This window comes from Myotis daubentonii, chromosome X (genome assembly GCF_963259705.1).
Source record: "Myotis daubentonii chromosome X, mMyoDau2.1, whole genome shotgun sequence".
Classification (NCBI taxonomy): Eukaryota; Metazoa; Chordata; class Mammalia; order Chiroptera; family Vespertilionidae; genus Myotis; species Myotis daubentonii.
The window spans coordinates 18,971,503-18,990,355 of NC_081861.1; the positions used below are offsets into that span (position 1 = coordinate 18,971,503).

Consider the following 18,853-nt stretch of genomic DNA (forward strand, 5'->3'; position numbering starts at 1 on the left):
ATGGTCTAATTATGATATTACCCTTTTATTAGTATAGATAGGATATGACATACTGCCATAACTGTAACATATCTACCAGTATTACTCTATGAGAATACGTACTTCATGCTATAGGAAGACATCTAATACATTACATTGTACATATGTAAGGAATAGGAAATACTGTATTCGTAGCAATAATATACACCCTGTGACTTCCCTTCCAGATTTGGAAATGATTCCCCAGTTCTTTGAATCTTTCCTGACCCCTGATGTTTTTTGTGTTTGTTTTTGTCATTCAGTGTAATTTTATTTACTGTTTATTACACATGATTTGAGGTCTTTAATTTCTAACCACCAAAGACTCAAAGGACTATTTTTTTTCATGAAGTTTAAGATTAACATTAGTGAATTCATGTATTGATGTGTTTTTTATTGTAAACGTCTGAATTATTCACATTGCCACAGATCCTGAACTCATAAGCGTGGACTATGCACAGTCTGGCAGCAAGCCAGGAAGCCACTCTGCAAGCAGATACTCTGCATAAGGAGAAAAGTCATAGCACAACATTTAATGTCCAACCTGAGTCACCTCAGAATGTTACATATATTGACTTCTTAATTCATATAGTACCGGGAACTCAACTGCTTGGTTGGAGATGGGGTTGACCAGGTTTTGGGGGCTTATTCCTGAAATAGTTAAGAAAATGGGGGCTCAATCTTTCTTCTTGGTTGCTTGCTCCTCCCCAGCACCTTCATCTTTCTTCTCGTCCTCAGCTTCTTGGGCATCTTCTCCTTCACCTTGACCTCCTTCTTCCTCCTTTGCGTCCTCAAATTCTTCCTTGGCACCTTCTTCCTCTTCCTCTCCTTCTCTTCCTCTTCAGCTTCTCCTTCAGAGGGGGGTTCATCCTTAGCTTCCTCGGCTTTTGCAGCCTCAGTGGTCTCCTCCACCTCGATCTGCTCCTCCTGGACGTGGCTGGTGTATTAACAAGGGAAGGAGTGAGTGGACATCAAGAAGGAGCTGGTCTATAAACCATTGTAGGCAGATCGACCAAAGACCTGGGAACTCTAGGAGTAGCCGCTGGCTATGCTGCCCATGCTGGTGAAACTGAAGCAGGTCTCCTCACCTTCTAAGAGTTTCCTGTAAGCTGCAATGTCAATGTCCAAAGCCATCTTCACATTGAGGAGGTCCTGGTGTTGTTTTAAATATTGTGCCGTTTCATTCTTTGTAGTTCCCAACTCATTTTCTAATTTTTTGATTGTGTCCTGCATAGCACTAATGTTGGCATTGTGCTTATCCTCCAGCTCTTGCAGCTGCTTTTCCAGCACTTCGTTCATGCCCTGTCATGCTTCCATCTCCAGGGTCTCAGACTTGTGCAGGCAGCGGCTCTCGGACACCTCATCCTTGGCTGTGTGCACCACTTTGGTGTTCTTGGCAGTGCTCTAAGTCAGCATGGTGAAGGGCTCTTGAACCATTCTTGGGCATTCTACATTTTCTTGGCAGCCAGCTTCTCATACTGGGTGCGGATGTCCTTGAGCACTGCAGAGAGGTCGGGCTTGGCGAACACATCCATCTCCATGGAGATCTGAGCCTCTGGATCTGCACCTGCACCTCAGTGATCTCCTCTTCCTGAACCTTCTTCAGAAAGGCGATTTTGTCCATCAGGCTGTCAATGCGCCTTTCGAGCTCAGCACCAGCGAGAGCCACCCCCTCTGCACCTTTGCGCACCTCCAGCAGCTGGCCCTCAAAGTCCTGGCAGTTCAGCACCTCTTCCTCGTAGCATACCTGCAGGCTGTTCCCAGCCCCTCCTGAGTCCCAGTGTCTCCTAATGGGGTCCGAGGCTGCACCCCCAATCCTGCTGCCCTCTCCTCACCGGGGACTGGGTCACGGTGGGGTGGGGTGCAGGAGTCTCATTTTCATTAAAATGTTCAACCTGCACAGGCTCCACCGGTGTCCGCAGATGGCCCTAGGGCAGACAGTGATCCCGGAGGCTCTTGCTGCCCCCATCAGAGCTCAGCCACGATGGTCCTGTGTGAGACAGCTCCGCCAGGCCCCGTGGCTGCGACCTGGACCTGCTTCCTTAACCAGGGACCTGGCACTGAGCGGGCGGCAGTGGCACTTCCTCCCCAGCCTGTGCTGGAGCAGGTCCCTGCAGTTTCAGAACCGAACTCCAAGGGACTCCCCTGGCGGCAGCAGTGCTGAGCCTGCTGGCTCTCCCTCAAACCCGCCAAGGCTTGCTTCTCACACTTGCTGAAAACCTTCTCGGTCCACTTGCAATAGTAATCAGATCAGGCTTAAAGGACTGGGGACTCAGTTTGGCCTGAGGGAACTGGGTGCCCGCATCTTGTGGCTATGGGTGCCTCCATCTTTGTGTCGGAGTGATGGTTAATTTGCATATTACCCTTTTGTTAGATGAGATACATACATTGATGACCCTGAAAGGCAGAGGTTTCCCTGAGCATTAATGGAACCAATCATTATCAACATCAGGCCTTTCCTCCTCTTCTTTTGTTCATCTTTTGTCATTGTAAAAAGCCAGATAATACAAGACAAAGCACAATTAGCATCATCACCTTTCCACCAAGGAAAACAAAACAAACTGGTGACCCTACTTTTGTAAGTGAGTTTCTTTTGGGATGGCAGCTGGCTGCATTTTTATACAGCTACATGTTTTGTGACTCAGCCATGAAACTAGTGTGAAGTCTCTAGCCCATTGCCAATCCTTCCAACAGTTGGATTTTAGAAATCAGCATTGTTTTTGCTGTCTACTTTCACAGGAAGATGACACAAGGCCTTGCATTCAAGTAAAAAAAGAAATAAAAGTTAATAAGCTATTCAGTTTGGTGTTGGGGGAATTCATTTATAAATTGATGTACTGAAAATGTTGCATCCACAGTAAGGAACAGCCTGGCAACACTTAAATATACCACGGTAGGAACACATCCCAACCAGTTTCCCACTTCTTAATTTCTTTTGTTTGTTACTAAAATGTGTTAATTTCTGTTAATCACCTGGCTTCATTGCAGTTGTAATTTAACTTTTTCTCTGCTTCAGTTCATGAAGCAACTTTCTGTCTCTATTTTCTTTCTTAATGCAGGGCTGATTGTGTACATTCTCCATTAGAAGTCTGACAAGGAGGATGCAATTCAGCTTTTTCTCTTACAGTCTGTAAAAACAAATAGGACCAGGGCAGATGTTGGGGTAAATTTGTCAATATATAAGAAAACTAAAGTTTACTGTCTGCTTCCCTCACCTGCTCTTCCTCCCTAGCTCTCTCCCTGCCTCATATTCAATAAAAGCTAGCATCAGCTATTCACATGTTCTCCACAAGGAGGCTATGTTTAACTTTTGTTTGCACTGAGTAGCTTTAGCAAACATTGTTTTTGGCATCATACAAATATTGCCAACTGCATGATGATGCTCCCTTTTCACCACAGGCATACATACACACATACGAACACGTTTTTAAATACAGCCTCGGCTCTGTGCCCAAAACATGAAAAGGACTTTTTAAAAAATATTCTCAATTAACCAATTTAAGAAAACACCATTTGCTTGACTAAACAATAGAGGACTGATCCCTTGGATACAGTAGATCCAGAAGTATCTGTGGCAGATGTGGATGCTGAATGGAAATTAAGGCAAGTCACAATAGAATTAGAGTTGAGTTTTCAGCATAGTCATGGCTCCTTCATCAAATGACTTTTTAAAGTCATTCCATATGGTCTTTGTGGAGATTGAAAGTCCAACCATAGGACATTATGTGACTATATAATCCAATTTTCTCTTGACAAACTATGTACTATCTAAACTCCAAGTGGTAAAATCAAGCCCAGCAATAAACAACCTACCATCAGGTGGAAGTGTGATTTATAGGACCAGTCTTGAGCAGACCTGGAAGGCAGAAATAAGTTGTAGTCACAGATAACTTATATTCTCAATGTGATTACTCATTCCATATGGTTATAGCTCCCTCACTGTGGCCTCCTAGGTAGTTTCCAATGGAAGGTTGCATATGGAGGAATGTCTATATGCTGACACCTGCAAATAGTGGACTGTGGTGGTGTTACACCCCCACTCAGGAGCAGCCCTGAAAGACACAGATAAAGTGGGCATAACCTCAAGCAGTGCATCCAGATGTATAGTTTCCCTAAGAAAAATAAAAAAACTGAAAATATGGATTCATGAGCATTGTAGAAGAGGTATATGAATTGGACCTCTCAGAATGGGCACACAGATTGAAGATGAAATCACTGTCCCATGTAAAGACACACCCAAGGGTATTCAATGCAGAGGAATCTCAATAATCAGATGGACCAAATGGTCCATTCTGAAGACGTTAAGAACACCCATAACCATTTTCTGCTTGTACAGTGAGCTCATGAATAAAGAGAGCATTATATAATGCCTACAATGAAGGTAATTCATGGGCTGAATCACTTGGACTTCTCCCAGCCAACATGATCTGTTTACTACAACTCCTGAGGGCCCAAACTGCCAAACAACAGAAGCCAATACTGTGTATCTTTCTTGGTACTGCATAATAGCCAGCTACGTGAATCAATAATAATTATAGATTCCTCCTGTCAATACTTACATTGGAATGAACTTTATTCTGGATTTGCAGATAGTAATCTTGTCTGCCTGTAAATTTACAGATTAATGTCCAATGATGCTCTCCTAAACCATGGCTAAATTTCTTCCTTAAAAGTGAAACACGGACTATTGCCTATGGAATTTACTGGCCTATAGCACAGAAGCAGCTGTTCATATTAAATGATAAACTCAACATTTCAATACCTGATTAAAGAAACAGCAGGGAGATGACTTTTGGAGTTTGACGTGCTGTTTTACAGAGTATTATATAAGCTCTGAATCCAAAACATATTTATAACTGGGTCCTGAAATCATGATATAGAATGAGAAATGAAGGAGACATAGCCCACTGTATTAATTGACACCAAATCACAGACTGTGGCTAATGTCTTCTCTGGTCAAATGATCAGGGACTTGGGACAAACAAGATTTGAAGACACCTGACAAAGAGATTTCGGGAAGAAATGTGCATAAGATCATCTCGGAAGATGCCTAGAGTCTTGCCGGGGTCCAGCCCCAGCGGGTCCAGGGGTCCCCAAAGGTGTGGACGGAGTCGGCGAAGAAGGAAGGGCACGGAGATAGCGTTCAGTTGATCAGCAGCTTTGCCAGGATCTCTAGCCGGGATCTCCAGCCAAGTTCTGGTCTGGATCTCCAGAGAGGTTCTGCTTCGGATCTCCAGCGAGGTTCTGTAGCCATGTTCCTCGCTAGGTTCTCCAGCCAGGTTCTGTCCAGGCTCTCCAGTCAGGTTCAGTGTCCAGGTTCCAGTCAGGTTCTCCTGCCAATCTCTATAGTCAGGTTCAGTCCAGGATCCCTTGCCATGTTCTCCCGCTAGGCTCTGTCTCTAGGCTCTGAGGCCAGTCCTTCTCCAGGATCCTCCGGCATGCTCTCTCCAGCAAAGTTCTTCTGTCTCTAGGCTCCGTGTAGGTTCTGTCTTCTTGATTCTGTTCTAAGTTCTGAGTGTTTCTGTCTTGTTACAACTGTATTTATACCAGTTGATTCAATCCTATCAATCTCTATTACAAAGGTTAGGGCGTTTCTTATCTCCATTCCAGGGAGAAAAGATTATGTAGTTTAAGCATGATTGTTCGTAGTTAAAGGGATTAATTACCCGCCTGGCACTTAGTTGAGGGGTTTTATTCCCTCCCTAACTTCAGGGGAAAATCCCTACCTGGGGATTCAACCTTTCTCGGAGAGGTGACTTTGGTTAAAACACAGCGCCAAGAAGGTGAGCAAACATATTAAGAACCGTATGCCATATATGCCAGGTCCCTTGAAACAGCAAGGATGGACCGGCTCCCGGCAGAGTCTGAGACTATTTGCAGCCCATGTGAATCTCACCAAAATTGTCCCAGTTGTATGGAAGACTCTCTTACAAACTATTTCAAACATAAAAATGGTGTACATAAAAATTTAATAAAAACCTGTTTACCCACTACTCAGATTAAGGAATAAAATATTATCAATACCATTTAAGGTCCCTGGGTAACCTTTGGCGATCTCATTATCCTTATTTCCTACACCGCCCTCCCAGATATAAATACTACCTACTACCAGAAATGTATTTGTTTATCTTTCCATCCATGCTTTATAAGTTTATTACACATGCACATATCATATATATAAACATTGATTTTCATATTTTTAAATTTTGCATAAATGGGAACATCTTGTTTAGATCCCTCTACAACTCTCTTGTTTTATATTTTTACTCAAGATTAGGAAAATTATCCATGTTTAATTTCCACTTATGTATAGTAGTCCAGTGAGTGAATTCATAATGACTATAGTTATCCACTTCCTTTTGAGTATCATATGTTGTTTCTATATCATTTTTTGCTATTATAAATTATTCTATAATTTTTGTAACTGTATCTGTGTACATTTCATTTATCTTGGGTTTTCTTGTGTAAGGAATCATATTGTCTGAATAAAAATGCTCCTTTATGAATCCTGATTTCTTCTTTATACAATGTATTATTATAGTGCATTTTGAATACACACATATATATATATATGACTACATATGTAGGGTGGGGCAAAAGTAGGTTTACAGTTTTGAGGAAATAATATTGTAGTATTATTTATTAGTTATATTCTTTTTCAATGTGAGCAACTTTAAACCTACTTTTGCCCACCCTATATGTATATATGTGCACATATATGTGCATATGTATATGTATATATGAATAGTGTGTATGTGTATGTAATAACAGATTTATTAGGTTACACAATCTGTGGTGGATGACCTGTTCTTTTGAGTCATGTTCTGGAGCTTGAAGTCAATAGGTGGATAGTCAGGGAGAACATATGGGAAGTGAAGAGGGGGGTAGCTAGAAAAAACTGTAACCTTCAAGGATGAGCTGGGACTCACAAAAATACACTAGAACTCATGTTGGTTGCTTACTGCCACCAGGCCTCCAATTTTCAGGATTGGAGTGTCCTGCAAGAGAAGCTGGTACCCTGAAACATGGAGTAATTTCAAATACCTGCATCAGGAGTTAGATAAACTGAAAGAATAGATCCAGCAATGCTGAAAGACTTGGGGTTGCCACTGCATATAAACAGGCAAGCTAGTGGACAAGCTTCATGCATGAACTGCAACAGTATCTTTTGTTCTGCTACAACATTCTGAGCATAATAAGAATATGGCTTACATTGTATTTCTGCCTTACAAATCACATGCAAGATATCTTTCATAGCCCAATATAACTGGGATCTATGCAGGGAATGTGATTATGGGAAACATAGTTCCATTTTATTATTTCAACAAAATATAGATAGACCAGATTATTCATAGTCTAGAGTTCTTCTCTTTTGTTTATATTCCTCTTTTATGTCAATTCCTCCCGCTGTTGAGATGGGTTTACTGGCTGGTGGTACTTTTACATGTTAGTACATCAGGTGAAGAACATTGAGGAGGGCTCACAAAGTACTAGGGATGAAAAGGAAAGCCTCTGGAGGTCCTGTCATGAAACTATAATAAATAATTCAGGAGAATTTGGATCTTCTCTTAGAAAAGGGATGAGTGTGCTTTTGGTTGTATGAGGAAGAGTTGCATCATATTGCAGAGGAAATTATTTGGGGGAGATTGACAGAAGTAGCAGTAAAAGAGATAGACTGTGTTAGGCATTATCATATGGAGATTGTAACAAAGAAGAGCACATCATCCTTTTGGGAATTTTTCTCACTGTGAATAGAGTCAGTGAGATGATGCATCCTCATGCCTCACTCCTACTGTATAGAACGAAGAGAAAAAACCCTATGCCTAGACTTATAAATCATTCATGGAGTTTTGAAGCTTCGGTGAATATCATAAAGATGTAACAAATATTTAGAAGTCAGATTCATCATAATAAAACAATGACAGCCAAATGCTAAATATAAAGAATAATGAAATTTTAAATACTTTAAGAGAATAATAATGAAGACTCTACAATCAATATCTACTTATCATTTATTACTAATAACACATTTTTTTGTAATTTTTATCCTTTTGTCCTTTCTAGAGAAACAAACTGATCCTCAATTCAACTATTCAGTTTATTTTAATTTTATTTAGTAAAATAATTACATATATATATATATATATATATATATATATATTTGCTTAAATGGAGGAAATGAATAATTATATGGTGATATTTAATTTATCTGATGGTCTCAAACCCTGACAGTTGCTAGAGTTGAGAGCATAATTTACTTCTTGGTAGGCTGCTTGATTGTCAGCACTAACAGTCCCCTAGCTAATTAGATTGTCATAGGGCACTAGAAACCATTTAAATATGATGGCATCAAATCTGAAATTGCAATGGGAAAGGCATCTGGGCTGTCCAACCTCTTAATGACTTGCCCTGAAATATCAGAAACAGCAAGAATTTTAAACATTTTGATAGAAAAAGACAAAATTGAATTAATTTTAAGTAAAAGCATATTGCTTCAATTCAGCTTCTAAAAAGAGTAAAAGGGCCCAGCCCGTGTGGTTCAGTGGTAGAGCATTGAACTATGAACCAGGAGGTCATAGTTCAATTCCTGGTCAGGGCACATGCCTGGGTTGCAGACTCAGTTCCTGGTAGGGGACATGCAGGCGGCAATCAATCAATGATTCTCTCTTATCATTGATGTTTCTATCTCTCTCTCCTGCTCCCTTCCTGGCTGAAATCAATAAAAAATATATTGAAAAAGAAAAAATGAAACAGAAAAATACATGGTACTAAATTTAAAGTGTCAGAGAAGTCAATGTCACATTGCTTTTTGACACTGATTTCTACTCTTTGTAAAAAACCATAACAAAGAGCTCTATATTCTCTCCGTCTGCCTCTAAAAGCCAATTATGGATATTGAATAACCTGTAGAATGTTAATGTTACAGAAGACCAGAGAAAAACCAAGCCACACTTAGAGAAAAGGAGTTACATTTTATTATTAAATTCTGCGCAGGCCCAGAGAAAAATGTGTCTTTCAAATTCTGGGCCCCCCAACATGGAGAAAACTTTTTCTATTTATACTTTTTCCAGTCCTTTGTTTCCCAAATTTGGAATGAGACTTCCAGGCCTTCTGAGAAAGAAGGCCTGCGTGCTGAGAAGGGGCCATGAGATCATATCTCAAGGCCTGGCCTGGTGTCAGCACTGACAACTCTGTCTGGGGCATAGTTTACGGCCTCTCTGGAATGGGAGTAGTCTTATTTTCATTATTATTTAAGCAAACAAGTGTTTACAGAAGCCAAAATAGCAGGGTTAAAATTTCAAACAGCAGTTTTTATATAAGATGGATGCTTCAATACTGGGTAAATATTTTCAGGTAACCCTATATAATAAAAGTGTAATGCTAATTAAACCAGACATCCTTCTGGACATCCTTCTGGACGACCTTCTGGACAAAGCTGGGGTTGTGAGGGCCGAGACAGAGGCAGCTTACATGGTGGGTGGGGACCGAGGCAGAGGCGGCCTCTGCTGCAGTGGGGGCCAGAGCTCCTTGCACTAATTTTGTGCATCGGGCCTCTAGTATTACATAAATTGCTATAAACAATGACAGCTTAATAAAAGGCATATTATATGTAGATGAAAAAATCATTTTCCATCCTTAGAAATGGTAGGTGAATCATGTTTATCAATATATAAGTTAATATAGTGTTTGCATGAGAACAATCATCAATAATAGCTATTTTACATCAAGCACCTACTTTGTGTTAGCCAGGGTGTCAAGTCATCATACATACTATCATTAATCCTTACAACCTCTGTGTGGGAGATAATTGTTTTCCATACTCACAAATAAGTACATTAAGGCTCAGAGAGGTCAATATTCTTTCCAAAGGCCACAGAGATAATTAATGGCAGATCTAGTATTGAAATATTCTTAATCTGATTCTAACAACCTTGCTTTTTAACCATTGTGCCATGCTGCTGTTTCCATTTAAAACACACTGTTCCACTGCACCCCTGTTCACATGTAGCAACCCAACTAAAGTAAAACCAGACTCTTCTCTGAATTTTTAAAATGGTTTAGAATTGCAAAATTCCATAATATGCAAATATTTCCAGATAAACTTCCAGAGAATGCTTTGATTCAGCTGATTTCCCCATGAATACGTATAGAATTTGGTTTAATCATTCAAGTTCCGCCATCTTGTAGGAAACAGAAAGGAATCAAATCAAATCTGTATATGAGGATTAAGATCAAGACAAATACCTAGATTTTTGAAACCATGAGAAAATGTTTCAAGTTGAGAATAGTATGACTATGAAAACAGGGAGCAGGGCTCAAATATGGAAAGTTTACAGTAGATAATATGCCTCTCAGATTGTCATAGCTTTCAGTATCAGCAGGAGAATATGTTATAGGCATGGTATCAACCAGAGCCCATGATTCCAAGTTTCCACATTATGGTACCAGATTCAGGCAGCCCTAAGCTAAAGATTTGTCAGCTGTCTTTACCATATAAATTGGTATTAGACTACAGAGATAAAGTTGAATACATAGTGTGCCTTTTAGGCTGTCAGCAGAATTATAACATTGTTTCAATGATTTAGGGGACTAAGAACTGCAGGCCATCCTGTAATATATATTCCAGTGATTGTGACGTAATTGTGACTGTGTGTGCTTTTTACTTTTCAGCAACTTCCTTTGGCCACACTCCTACACTGAATTGTCAGTGTGTTGATCAGCTCCTTATATTAATAGCACACTTCTCTCTCTCTCTCTCTCTCTCTCTCTCTCTCTCTCTCTCTCTCTCTCTCTCTCTGCCTCTGGAATGCATTTAGATTTTCTCAGATTAAACCAGTTGTAAAGGTAGGACATAGCCTTTGGAAACTGATATGACTTACAGTGTCCACTTAAGAGACCAATTTAATAAAAGTCATGTCAAAATGTTTCTATTTTCTCTTCAAAAGTAATCTCCATTTGCTCAGTGGCCAAGTATTATACTTGAGTCTCCTTTTTAAAATCTTTTCTCTGAGCATAGGATTTAAAACCTGGTGATCTCAAGGAGGTAATCATTTTTCCAGAAAAAAAAGAGTGAATGTTATGAAGTAAATATAAAACACTCTTATTTCCTGTTCTTTAAATTAAAAAAAATCATGTTATGATATTCATAGTTGATGTGTAAAGGGTTTTGTAAGGCAGCTTCAATGCTGAGGAAATGCTAATGAAAAAAAAAATAGGCTACTTCCCATAAAATTTATGGTTTCCTAAACTTAGACATTAAATTCATTTAGCATACCCCTTACTCTAGAGAAATTATAAATGAGATGCTTTGGTCAGTGAATTTTTTTGAATAGCTAGTGAATATTTTTATGAAAAATCTATCATTAAAACTAGTGGTCTGGTGCACAGATTTGTGCACATTGAAAGGAAATTAATTAGAAGAAAGATTCGTGTGGTAATTACATCACTGAAAAAAATTAAATGTCAAAATAGTATATATAATATCTATAATAATAAAAGGGTAATATGCTAATTAGACCGGATGTCCTTCCTGGTGAAGCCGGGGCCCAAGGGAAGCCAGCCTGGTCCCGGGTGCCTGTGGGTGGCTGGAGGGGGAAGCAGCCCGGGTCCCGGGTACTTGCCGACAGCCAGAGGAAGGAAGCTGGGTCCTGGGTGCCAGAGGGAAGCTGGTGCTGGCAACCGGGGGAAGGAAGGCCTACTTTGGCATGAATTTTCATGCATTGAGCCTCTAGTAGTATTATAAAATTTATATAGGCATGCAATTGGCACCAGCAAGAGTTTTATATGTATTGTGCATGTGTGAGTCAACGTTTATTTTAAATTGCCAGTGAGTGGCATATGTACCAGTCGGACAGTCAGATGGACATACGGTCGGTCACTTAGCCTTTTATATATGTAGAAAGTCTGAATGAATACAAGTGATATAATATAATCAGTGTTATAAGGAGACCCAGTTTCAAAATAAGAAGCTAAAGGAAATTCTCTAACACCTCTAAAAACCATATTTCCACAGCTCTAATAAGCACATCTAAAAAACCCAAACAAACATAGATCCTTTGCTTTAACATTAATTTGTAGCAAAAGCTCCATGAAGTCTAATCTCTTTAGTAAAGAACTTCAGGGGTGTTAGATCAAATAAATAGGTCTTTACTAAATAGGCATGCTATTACTTTTCTTAATTTCTTATTACTTCCACTCTCCAAGATATAGGTTACTCTATTTACATATTCAGTGAACAAATCGTCATTTTCTTTATGGTTTGTAATTTTATGATAGGGGTAAACCAATACAATTTGACTATCAGAAGCCAAATTTTAGTAGGAAGATACAAAATCATGGAGCCATTTTCATTCCTTTCTCATCTACTACCCTTGCCCAGTTTTGCCAGGGTGTTTAACATGAAAATCTATACCATGTCACTCCCCTAGTTAAAGACTTTACTTAACTCATTTATTATCTGACTTTTGCTAAGCTCTGACTATATGCTGGACATTGAAGCTTCTGGGGATAAGAGGAGCTCACAGTGTATGTAGTCAGGAAGACAAATAAGCAAACAGTTGATTGCAATGTATTCTAAATAAATTCTCTACTAAATTAGCACTCTCAATAAGGCAGTAAAGGATACTATTTAAACATTTGGAAGGGACTCTTAAAACAATGCTCCCCATTTCCTATAGAATAAAGTCCAAACACCTTACTGTGGCTTGAAAAGCTGTCATGGTGCAGATCCTTTCTGCCTCTGGAGCCTCATTGCTTCACATTTGTGCCTCGGCAACACCAGACAGTTTGTTATTGTCCCTCCCATATCTTACTGTTTCTGATTTCTTCTCATTTTATCCTATCTGCTTATAATATTCTACTCCATCTTATCTACCTAGGGAACACCTACATGAACTTAACTATAAAGACTTAGCTCAGCACTGCTGGTATTGCCCAATGGTCGAGTATCCACCTATGAACCAGGAGGTAACAGTTTGATTCCCGGTCAGGGCACGTGCCCCAGTTGTGGGCTTGGACCTCAGTGGGGGCATTCAGGAGGCAGCCGATCAATGATTCTCTCTCATCATTGATGTTTCTCTCTCTCTCCCTCCCTCTCCCTTCCTATCTGAAATATATATATTCAGTGGTTTCTGTCTCCCATATGCTTTCTGACTTTCCTCACCCCCTACCACTTTGTCCTCCAAGTTGAGCTTTCTACTGTCGTATATGATGATACCCACTGCAATTTTAATGCCTATATTTACATGATTTACTGGTTCACTAGACCATCAGTTGCATGAGATTAGAAATGGGGAGTACTCATTCATGCATGCTCTGGGTCTAACATACTGTCAGTGAGTTAATACTAATGAAGACTTTTCCTGTGCCTATAGCACTGTCATATCCATTACTCATCAACAACTCTCTGAGTCAGGTCGGGAAGGTACCCACCACTTCCATTTTACAAATAAAAAAAATGATGTTCAATGAAGTTTAAGTGACTTGCTTCTGTTTACACAACCAGTAAGTGGACAAGTCAGTTCTTAGAACCCATTTCTGCCTGCTCTTTATTTCAGTGTTCTGGCTGCCATGTCATATCGATGTCCATCAAAGGGGTGACTACAGCTTTCATACCAGCACACCACTTTTCACAGCAGACCTTTCAATCCTATGACAAAATGATCGGACAAATAAGTAAAGCAGCTAATCACTCCAAATTCATTACTCCATGACAAGAAACTATTTCCTAGGAAACCAAACCTGGGCAATTTTATCAAAAATCAAAAGGAACAAATACATGGCGTATTTAGTTAGTAGAGCTATTCAGTAAGGGAGCTGAAATTATTCACTAAGTATAAAAGAACCCTTCTATTTAGCCACCACAACAAAAAGGCTTGACTAATATACAATACTAAAACCTGGTATATTCAGTTGTAAGACCCTCATATTAAAATAAAAATAGGTTTAAGTAGAAAAGAATAAGTGAATTTTAATAAGGCTTTGATGACTCTAACACAAAGGCACAGTTTTCTAAGTAAATGATCAATTTAATCATCTGCTAAAAATAAAGAGTGTTTCTTTATTTTTCTTTATAAAAAAATCCATCATATAGCGATGAATTCAGCCTGTATTGGCAAAAATCTGCAGTGGTAAAAGAGAAAAATAAAATACATTCATCCATTTAAAAAAGATCTAAACAGGTTCTCTAGTTCCCTGTGACACTTCCCTTCGGCCTCCACGTACATGACAAGCACACAACACACACTCACACAAACACACACACACACACACACACACACACACACACACAACACATTTTTAAAATAGAATTTATTTTTTTAATATATTTTTTACTGATTTCAGAGAGGAAGGGAGAGAGAGAGAGAGAAACATCAATGATGAGAGAATCATTGATCGGCTACCTCCTGCACGCCCTCCACTGGGGATCGAGCCTGCAACCCCGGCATGTGACCTTGACCGGAATTGAACCCAGGACCCTTCAGTCCACAGGCAGACGCTCTATCCACTGAACCAAATTAGCTAGGGCAAAACACACATTTTTGCTTAAGCTGTGTACAATGCAAGGCACACCGAAAAAGGACTACAAGTGTTCTTGTGTGACTGGTAGAAAATCAAATTACTTTATAGGCACAGCTTGTAGAAAACTTCCCATGAAAGTGCAGGCTTTAGTGCTTGCTCCTTAGCCCAACTTTTTTGGCTTATATGTAGCTTGCTCCTTGAATTGTTTTGCTCTTATTACACCTCTGGAATTTTATGGTTTATTGATGTCAACTTGGACAATTTTGAATTGTTACAGAAAAAAATCAAAGCTGACCATAAGAGACCTCTCTGTATTTATACTACATCTGGTTATACCACTGAACAATTAAATCTAAAGCCGTTTTCTGTTGGGCATGGAGGTAAATCACCTGTATAGTCCCTTATGATCTTAAGGGTCATCTTCTCTATGATGACAGCTCTAACTTCTTGCCCACAAACCGTATTTATTCATGTAGGCCCACTAGGGGATTAGGCATCAGGTGCTGTCCCTTTCCTCTGTACTGCCATCTGAGGCTTTCACAGACCTCGCAGATGCTAATTCAGATGAATGTTTAAGCACTTCACTTACTGAGGAATCAGGTATGCATCCCCAAGCAGGGATAAATTGTGAACCAGAAGTTGGGACTTCATATAAGTCCCTTTCTTGAACTCTTACCCTGACTTTTGTTCAAGGGTGTGGGGGGGAGGTAGGGGATTCATCTTATCACATGTGAGACAAAGTCTTTAGAACCTAATATTAATATATATACTTATTCTCAATAAGAAAGTAACAGCTAAAATATTAATTTCCATGTTAAGTCTCCTCTGGGCCAATGGCTGGATATTTCAAAGTAAAAAATGACATAAACGTAGCTATGGAGACAGTAATAATAGAATCCAGTGTTATTCATCTTATGAAATTATAAGAAACTCATATTAATCAGAGCCTCTGATGCCTAAGTACTGTCCCCTCTTTCATTTTGCAGCATGCAAAAATATAGTCAACTATCTGACACTCTTTCCTTTTAGCCTCTTGCTTTCTTAGCTGTGAATTAAGCTGATTTGCCTTTTAATATCTGCCAGCAGCCAGCCATTTGTCTTGATCTGCTGCCTGAAAGTGTTTATTGCTGCCTTGCTTTCAGTCCACCCTGAAGATCCTCTCAGCTTTACAAAGTTATGAAGGGCGATGATTCTCACTGATTCTCCTTAGAATGAGTACTGTCATCAGAATAATGTTTGTGAGTGCCCACTGGGTTAATGCTTTGCTAGCAGTTCTTATCTAAATTTTCTGGAGTTTGTAAGAAGAAAATGGGATAGCAAAGCCTTGACTTTGTAGAGAACAGGCTAGAATGATGAATCTAATTCATGTAGTCAGTGTTATCGTATGGCCTAAAGTCCATACATTCTTCTACATATCTTTCAAAGTCACTCCCTGATCTGATTTAAACCATCTTTCCCTGTTTTTAGCCCTACAGTGCCTTAAGCATTATAGATCCCATTCTCAACCCTGCGATCATAGTAATTTTCTTAAGAAATAAATTAATTCATATCATTTTCTTACTCAGAACCTTTCAATAATTTCCCATTGACCTCTGGATAAAGTGCAAAATCTAACACATGGCTTAGAAAATCACTCATGCTCTGACACCTGCCCAGTTGTCTAATCTTTGCTATACAAGTCTTTCAATTCTTTTACCTTGCCATATTGTTCCCCATCTCATAAACTTTATATAATCTGATATTTTGCTTGGGACAGTCTTCACTAAACTATACATCATACCACTAATTACTCATTCTTATAATCTCCCATTAAATACAATTTTCTCAAAAATACTTTCTCTGAACACCTACCTAATCTAAAATTTATTTCCTGATATTTTGTATGAGAGCACTCAATATAATAATTGTGTTAATTTACTTGTATAAATATATGATTGTTTGTTTGCTGCACTGTATCATAAATGCCCTGAGAGCAGAGAATCCCCAAAGCTAAATAGGACAGCCTGGCACATAGTAGGTAGCCAATAATATTTGATGAATGAATGATTGAATAAGAATACAGAATAAATGAGTTCAGCACAAATAGATATTCTAAAAGGAGAAATGATCCTACGCCCTTGCCAAGTAAAATCCACCCCTCCCCATAGTTTCCTACCAAGGCAATGTTTTGTTTCCTACCGTTTTTCCTTGAAATTCCCTCTTTCTAAATTTCCATGTAATAGTTTTTGTTCTTTTAGCACATATCTCAAATGCCATTGCATACAGTCTACACAGCTCCCTAACCAGAATTGATTTCTTCATCATATGCTCCTTGTGCTTATAGTATTTCTTCTTTGCTTCTTCCTTAGAGAAATTATTTATCACATTCTAAAATAAAACATGTTGAAAAGTCTGCATTTTTTTTCTTCTAGACTTTATGCTTCTGGTGAACATGGATCAGTATTGTTAATGCTTATTTCCTAGTACATGCAGTAAATGCAAAGAGGGAGACTGTGGAAGATAATGACAGTTGTCTCCTTAATATCCACTTCCACAAAGAAAACTAGCCTCCTTTAGCTATGTTCAGTCATGTGACCAAGTTCTGACCAATGGGGTATAAGTTGTAGTTGCAACTTCCAGGTTGTATCATTGAAGGGAACAGGTGTATCTTTGCCTGCTTATTTTCCTTTCTGTTTGACTAGAACACAAGTGAGGAGTCATTTGATATCTTCTCAACTTAGCAGGGAGGGATTGCATTCAAAGAAAGACAGAATGAGTATAAAGAAGTAGTTCAGGGCCTGACAACCTGAAACATCAAGTAAGCATAACTCAGCATTTCATAGAGCAGATCTAAGCTACGAGATCAGACTGTGACATATAGGGGAAAGAAACATCCATCTATCTAGTTTCAGCTACTGCTGCTTGTGTTTCAGTTCCATGCAGCTGACTAGATATTTCACTAATACAATGTTACTGGCAACTTTCTGGTTATATACTTTTCAAACCATAAGCAATTTATCATAATGGACATGAACAGCATTCTTATTGGACACTACAAGTAAACAGGATTGCCACCATTTTGCATACTCTTAAATGTGTTGACTTTCCTTTGGTCAGACATATGATTTATGTTTTCACTGTGAGATATTTAACTACTTATTACTTCTGAACCTGATTTGCAAAAATAAAAAAAATAAAAATAATGACTTAGATTTTGACTATGAAATAGAATCATGATATATTGCCAAGAAACCCTCTTCATAGTTTCTGTTTGAAATTATCTTTCTTTGTAGTATCTTCATCTGGTTTTGGAATGAGGGTCATGCTGGCCTCGTAAAAAGAGCTTGGAAATGTTCCTTCCTCTGTGATTTTTTGGAATAGTTTGAGGAGGAAAGGTGTTAGTGCTTCTTTGAATGTTTGGTAAAACTGCCCTGTGAAGCTGTCCAGACCAGGATTTTGTTTGCTGGGAGTTTTTTGATGACTGCTTCAATTTCATCAGTTGTTTTCAGCCTATTCAGGTTTTCTGATTCTTCCTGATTGAGTTTTAGAAGGTTGTATTTTTCTAGGAATTTGTCAGTTTCATCCTGGTTGTCCAGCTTGTTGAAATATAGCTGTTCATAGTATTTTCTGATAATCCATTATATTTCTATGGTGTTGGTTTTTACTTCACCTCTTTCATTTCTGATTTTGTTTATTTGGGTCCTCTCTCTTTGTTTTTTAATGAGTCTGACTAAAGGTTCATCCATCTTATCTTTCCAAAGAACCAGCTTTCGGTTTCATTGATCTTTTATGCCTGTACCTTTGCATTTCCATATACATTTTAGAATCAGCTTGTCAAATTCAACAGTTAAATTTTATTGTAGTTATGTTAAAATCTATAGATCAATTTGTAGAAAAATGATATCTTCACATGATTCAGTGTTTTAATCCATAACTATATATAGGCCACTGGGTACTGGTTTAATTTTATGTGTCAACTTGACTGCCCTAAGAGACACCCAGATAACAGGTAATCCTCTTTTATTTCTAGGTGTGTGTGTGTCTAAGTGTGTGTCAGGAAGAGATTAGCATTTGCAGTAAATAGATTGGCTCTCACCAATCTGTTGAGGACCTGAATAGAACAGAGGCAAAGGAAGGACAAATTATCTATCTTCTTGAGCTGGGACTTCATCATCTTGTGCCCTAGAGTGTTTGAGCTCCTGGTTGTCAGCCTTCCGACTCCAGGATTTATACCAGTGCACTATCCCCAGTGCTACCCTGCCCTGTTATCAGCCTTTTGGATTCAGACTTAATTGCACCACTGGCTTTCCGGGTTTTCCAGTTTGCAGACAGCAGA

The 18,853-nt window shown here is 39.0% G+C and overlaps 1 pseudogene; it reads right to left on the bottom strand.

The window, feature by feature from the left end:
* Positions 1–303: 303 nt before the first annotated feature.
* LOC132224535 (neurofilament light polypeptide-like) overlaps positions 304–18,853 on the bottom strand; it is a 124,933-nt pseudogene continuing 106,383 nt past the window's right edge.